We start from the raw sequence: 6,120 nt of genomic DNA on the forward strand, positions 1-6,120 counted from the left end.
GGACATACAAAGCAACAAAGAAATCATCTTATATATATGTTAGAAACAATCACAAGAAAGAAAAAAATACATTTGAATCTTTATCTTGGGGTTCATTTCACCTAACATCAACTTATCTGACCATTTCTGCTTGTCTCAGACATATACTAGTTACAAATAAGGGAAACTATGGGATCTATGTTTCTTGGGGCCTGGCTTACTTCAATATAATTTTTTCCAAGTCTTTCCATTTCCTAACAAATGGGGCACTGACATTCTTTCTGAGGGAGGAATAAAATTCCATTCCATAGAATTCTATTTTCTTAATCCATTCATCTACTTAGGGGCATCAAACAAGACCATACAAAAGCTACCAAAACAACTATGTTTATTGCAGCATTATTTAGCATAGCTAAGATATCAGTTACGTTTCTTAAACATCAAAATGCCAGTCCACTCTTTGTGTCCATACAAAATATTTTCAGAATTCAAATAACAGCAATATCTTACTGTAAAAATTCCGTGGAATTTTTCCAAGTGAATTGCCTGACTTTGATGTCAAATGTATTTGAGTTGTTTATGTACATCTACAATGATTTCTGCAGAGTTTGTGATTTTTTAATCAGAAATAATTTGATCTTATCTGTTGAAATGAGTAGTACAGAAACTAAAGATATTTCTGCTTCTTGTCTGAAAAAAGTATATTTTAAAATATTCTATATTCTGTGTTTGCATAATATCCATAATCTATTTCATTCTTTCCTAGATATACTTTACATTCAACATTGTTTTATAATATATATATTCATTAATAAATGTGTCCTTTCAGATTGTATTTCATATAGAAAATTTAAGATTATTTTTTTTCTAGGTTCTTTTTTTTTTTTTTTTTGGTCCAGTCGTGGGCCTGAACGCTGTCCCTCAGCTCTTCAGATCAAGGCTAGCGCTCTACAACTTGAGCCACAGCACCACTTCCGTTTTTTTTTTCTTTTTGCTTATGTGGTGCTGAGGAATCGAACCCAGGGCCTCAAGCGTGCAAGGCAAGTGCTCTACCACTGAGCCACCTTCCCAGCCCCTTTTTCTAGGTTCTTATAGTAGTTTTTTTTTTGGATAAAATGACAATGTTAACTAATTTCAAAAGTTTTGTAAAGGTTATTCCATGTAAAGGCCTTTCTAAGGTGAAGATGTAATACACTGATGTCAAACTAATGTTTAATTCTAACACTTGCATATATTGTTACACTTGTAATTTTGTAATCAACTTTTAAATAACTGTTGTTCATTTCTGCAACTGAAGAATGAAAAATATGGAATACTTCACGAATTTTCATATTATCCTTGTGCAAGTGTGATGTTAATCTCTGTATTGTTGTAATTTGGGTATACGTGCTGCTGAAGCATGTAGTATCCTCTAAATTTAAGTAGTTAATGATGCAATCTTTATATAGGCTTATATCCTTGGGTGCCTATTTGTAGCAAGGAAACCTTATTGTTCCTAACAATACTATTGATCTTATTTCCCTAAAATAATGTGTACAGTGGGAAAAAAATTATATTGTTCGGTCGATTGCTCACATTTGCATTTTTTGTCAATGACAATTTTAAGTCTTTTTCATTTTAGATTTGATCATACTTTGAAGCACTTATAGCTAGGTCCTAAGGTGATGTCTTTTTCAAGTACTTATTTACGTAAATGAGTTAGCTTTGTGGAGCTAATAGATTCAAAGTAAGCCTTGCTTAAGAGCTGCTTCTAAACTTCTGCAGCTGAAATTTTACCAAATGAGGTCTTACTGGCACAAATGTCTACCCTTTATCCTTCTTCCACGTAGGAACATACCAACCAGAATATCCTACCCTGACAGCATAGTTTGTCTTACTAGAACAAAACTAATCTTAGTTACAAGGGATCATAGAGAGATGAACAGTTCAGACAGAACTGTTCAGACTAGAAAGTATTTTATCAAAATTTAAGTGTTTATTATACCTACCATTTCAAAAGTAGCTAACGCCAAGGTGAAAAAATTCTTCATATGCGTGATTTCCTGATGTCTGGCCTGTCTACCTTCCAACCAGGCAGGAACTTACACTACTTCCTTTCTATCACCAAATATTTCCATAGCTCCAGGAGAAGTCCATGTTTCTCCTCATTATTAGGCCTTAAATTGGTAGTGTTTTAATCACAGTGTTTCCTCTTGCCTCCAGGCTTTAAATCTACAAATGGTAAAGCTTTAGGTCTAACTCTACCTAACACTGAGGTACAGATAATGCAATAATACTTTAAAACAGAGTTGTCTTTGATACCCTAACCACAACAGAACAATGCAAAACATGTGCCCTTTTTATTATATTACATATAGTTATATATTTTATATTTATATGTGCTGATTTCATATTTCACACAGTGAAACTTAGTAGAATTAATTGATAATTTGACAAATAAATTGATAATTATTTATTCCAATAAAGAGAATTGGAATATAAATAATTAGGTTTAGAATACATACTAGAATATAAAAAGTATCAATGTAATGTCTTCACTATAAACTTGTGATACCTTCTAAGTGTTCTTGTTCTTCTGAATTCACATGGAAAAAAAAATGTTGTTTTCCTCTAATCTATAAGGGATTTTACTCTGCTGCTCTGTTTATTGTTTTAACTCACTGGTTCCAAAATGTTTTTCTCCATATTTCTGAAGCATTCCTATTGATTATACCCAAATTTTTCTGATATGATGCATAAAAGATATTATTCTTCTGCAAGATGTATGGGTCCTAGGATCCTATGTCCCAGTTACCTGCATCATCAGATAACAGGGTCAAGACTTCTCAACTAGGCCCAGGCAACATGCCAACAGAAAGTAATTGAAGAGTCATGTCAATTTCTCATTTCCTATAATATTTCAGGGCCCCAATTCCTTGAGAAACAGGAATTAGCAGTAAGCAATAGTGAAATGCAAGTCAACTTAAAATGAAGGATGAGATCACAAAATCTAAGAGAAAGTACTGCAATTCAAACTTTCAATTTACAGATGACCAGCCCATATGAGTTCACAAAATCACAAAGTGTCACAAGATTATTTTTAATACCCCTCCCCTAATGATTAATGAAAGATTTCAGTCCAGCATAAGTGGGCCAGCAAAATAGCTCCTGGAAGGATAGATCCACAATTGGTCTATTAAGGCCAGGAAAACTTGACTTAGAAGTCAAATGTAATTCAGAAAAAAACATTAATTGAGAAGATCCTTAGTGCTTAATAACACCGTGAGATGTACAAGTTGTCATGTCGAAAACAAACTTTACAACTTTGGTGCTGGGGGCGGGGGGGGGGGGGGGGGGAGGGGGAGAGGATCGGGTCGGGGAGCAGGGGGAGGATGCCAAGGGATGGGAAGGGGAAACAGAGGAGGAGGCAACAATGCTTGATAAGAAATGTACTCATTACCTTGCCCATGTAATTTTAACCCCTCTGAACAGTATTTTCACAATTAAAAAAAACACTGGTACTTCAGTAAAACTTGATTCTGTTGTATAAAAATGTTGTCATTCTCAAAATATTTAATCTCCTGAAAGTGTATTCTTTCTCTTTTTTTTTTTTTACATTTCTTTTTTTTGGGGGGGGATCTGGTTGTGGGGCCTGAACTCTGGGCCTGGGCGCTGTCCCTCAGCTCTTCAGCTCAAGGCTAGAGCTCTACCACTTGAGCCACAGCACCACTTCCGGCTTTTTTTCATTTTGCTTATGTGGTGCTGAGGAATTGAACCCAGGGCCTCAGGCATGCAAGGCAAGCGCTCTAACACTGAGCCATCTTCCCAGCCCCCACTGTATTCTTTTTCAAATAATCTTTGAAAAATCAAATTCGCAAACCAGGCGCTAGTGGCTCACGCATGTAATCCTAAATACTCACGAGGCTGAGATCTGAGGATCACGGTTCAAAGCCAGCCCGGGCAGGAAAGTCCGTTAGACTCTTATCTCCAATAAACCACTCGAATATCAGAAGTGGCACTGTGGCTCAAGTGGTAGAGTGTTCGCCTTGAGCTCAAGAGCGCAGGGACAGTGCCCAAGCCCAGAGTTCAAGCCCCATGACCTTCTAAAAAAAATTCACATTCACCAAAATAACATTTGACAAATAGATGATACTTAGTGGCAATAGAGTTACAATAGAGTTGATTTGTTTACCCAGCACTAATGCCAATCAGGTTCAACCATTCATTAAACTGTAGAAATAGTGCCACCCCCCATTTGTGTTGTTCATTAGATGCCTTCCAAAATTTGTTAAATATATCAGCCTCCCATATTTCAAACCCAAACGTTAGCTAATAAAGTAAATTTCATCATTTAATAAGGTACATTTTAAAAAGTCACAAATAGTTGCCTTATAATATGTTATTTTATGTTTTCCCTATCTGTCTAACATAGTAAGTCTTGAATATGGGTACTCATCAGAGATATGACAAACATAAAATCTGTCTTCTATTTCTATCATATTCCTCTATAATAGTACATTTTAATTTTCTTTTTTCAAAACTTAAATGTAGTAGAAAATATTATCCCATGTAAAATTAAATGATCACACACCATTGTACAAAGCCATTTATAAAAATTGGTAGTTTGGAATACATTCTAAACCATTTTTAAACTTTCTTGTTGACTAAAGATTAATCTTCCAAATGGATGAGAATTAAATCATGTCTAGGTGCTTCACGCCTCCAGTCTTGCAAATTATTATTGCAGATGAATGAATTATGGAAATATAAGCTGACATAAGTTCAAGTATATGCAGGATTGAAACTCCATGGAATGTATATAAACCTTTCAAACTTTTAACAGACAGTTTAACAGAATGACTATCAGGAAGTTGAAACCAGAATGGAATAATAGTAAATACATAGAATGAATGAAAAATAGAACAAGGGGCAAGTTCAGCTAGAATATCAATGTACACATGTGATAAAGAAAGTGGTTAATCTGAAATAAATCTTGGAGAAGGAGTTGGTTGACAATGATGGAAGGAGTGAATCTGACCCAGGAGCATTGGACAATTAGATGGACATATTTAATTGTAACACACTTGCACAACCTTTTGATATTCAGTGAAAAAACACACAAAATTACAACCAAACAGCAATCTCTAGAAAGTATGAATATGACCTCTCAAAATTTTAAGCAGTTAATGAAGGGCAGTCTTGGGAAAAGCAAACAAAACTATTAAAAGAGGGCATTTGAGGTAGGGGAGAAATTTGAACAGATTTAAATAGATTGTTTCAGGTTATAAATCAACTATATCTGCTTCAAATGTTATCTTCCTTCTGTGAGTTCTCTCTGACTGAACTGGATACTCCAGTCCTGAGCCACACTTGATATCTTGTGAAGATAGAATGGAAGAGAAAAATATCAAGAACCCATTACTCCGCTGGAGAGAAAACAATCCTCTAAGTTTTCTTTCATCTCTCTTCACTACTCTTTCTTCATACTTTTAAGTCAATTGATTTTGAGTTATATATTTCCTTCTTTGTTCTGGAAAAGTAATTGGTGAAAGTAATTCACTAAATATTATTTGCCATTTTTTATCATGCTGTTTACTTGTTCAAGGGAGACCATTAAACTTCACACCTGAATTTGGTTGCCATAAAAACCCAACATTGATGTTAATCAGGACAAACTCTAATGTAAAACTTTGTCTCCAAAAAAACCAGTCCAAGAAACTGTGATCACAAATATTTGGATATCCATTTTTCTTTTTTCTTTTACCTTGAAAGTCTTCTTGTGTCGGGCTGGGAAGGTGGCTCAGTGGTGGAGCGCTTGCCTTGCATGCCTGAGGCCCTGAGTTTGATTCCTCAGCACCACATAAGCAAAAAGAAAAAAGCCGAAAGTGGCGCTGTGGCTCAAGTGGTAGAGCACTAGCCTTGAGCTGAAGAGCTGAGGGACAGCGCCCAAGCCCAGAGTTCAGGTCCCACGACCAGACCCCCCCCCCAAAAAAAAAAAGAAAAAAAAGAAAGTCTTCTTGTGTCTAAAGTGCCAACAAACATAAGTACTCCACCACTTTTTGGTTCAATCACTTCTAACCTCAAAGATATATTTTGCTAACAAGATGCTTAGAGGAAACCGCAGAATACTCCACTTTTATCTTCTCTTAAGACTCTCCTTAG

The 6,120-nt window shown here is 35.5% G+C and overlaps 1 pseudogene; it reads right to left on the reverse strand.

Annotated features, from left to right (window-relative positions):
* Positions 1 to 1,280: 1,280 nt before the first annotated feature.
* On the reverse strand, positions 1,281 to 1,380 carry LOC122128159 (annotated as a pseudogene).
* Between the last annotated feature and the right edge of the window lie 4,740 nt (positions 1,381 to 6,120).

The sequence above is a fragment of the Dipodomys spectabilis genome, unplaced genomic scaffold (assembly GCF_019054845.1).
Source record: "Dipodomys spectabilis isolate Male_0828 unplaced genomic scaffold, ASM1905484v1 ptg000010l, whole genome shotgun sequence".
NCBI lineage: Eukaryota > Metazoa > Chordata > Mammalia > Rodentia > Heteromyidae > Dipodomys > Dipodomys spectabilis.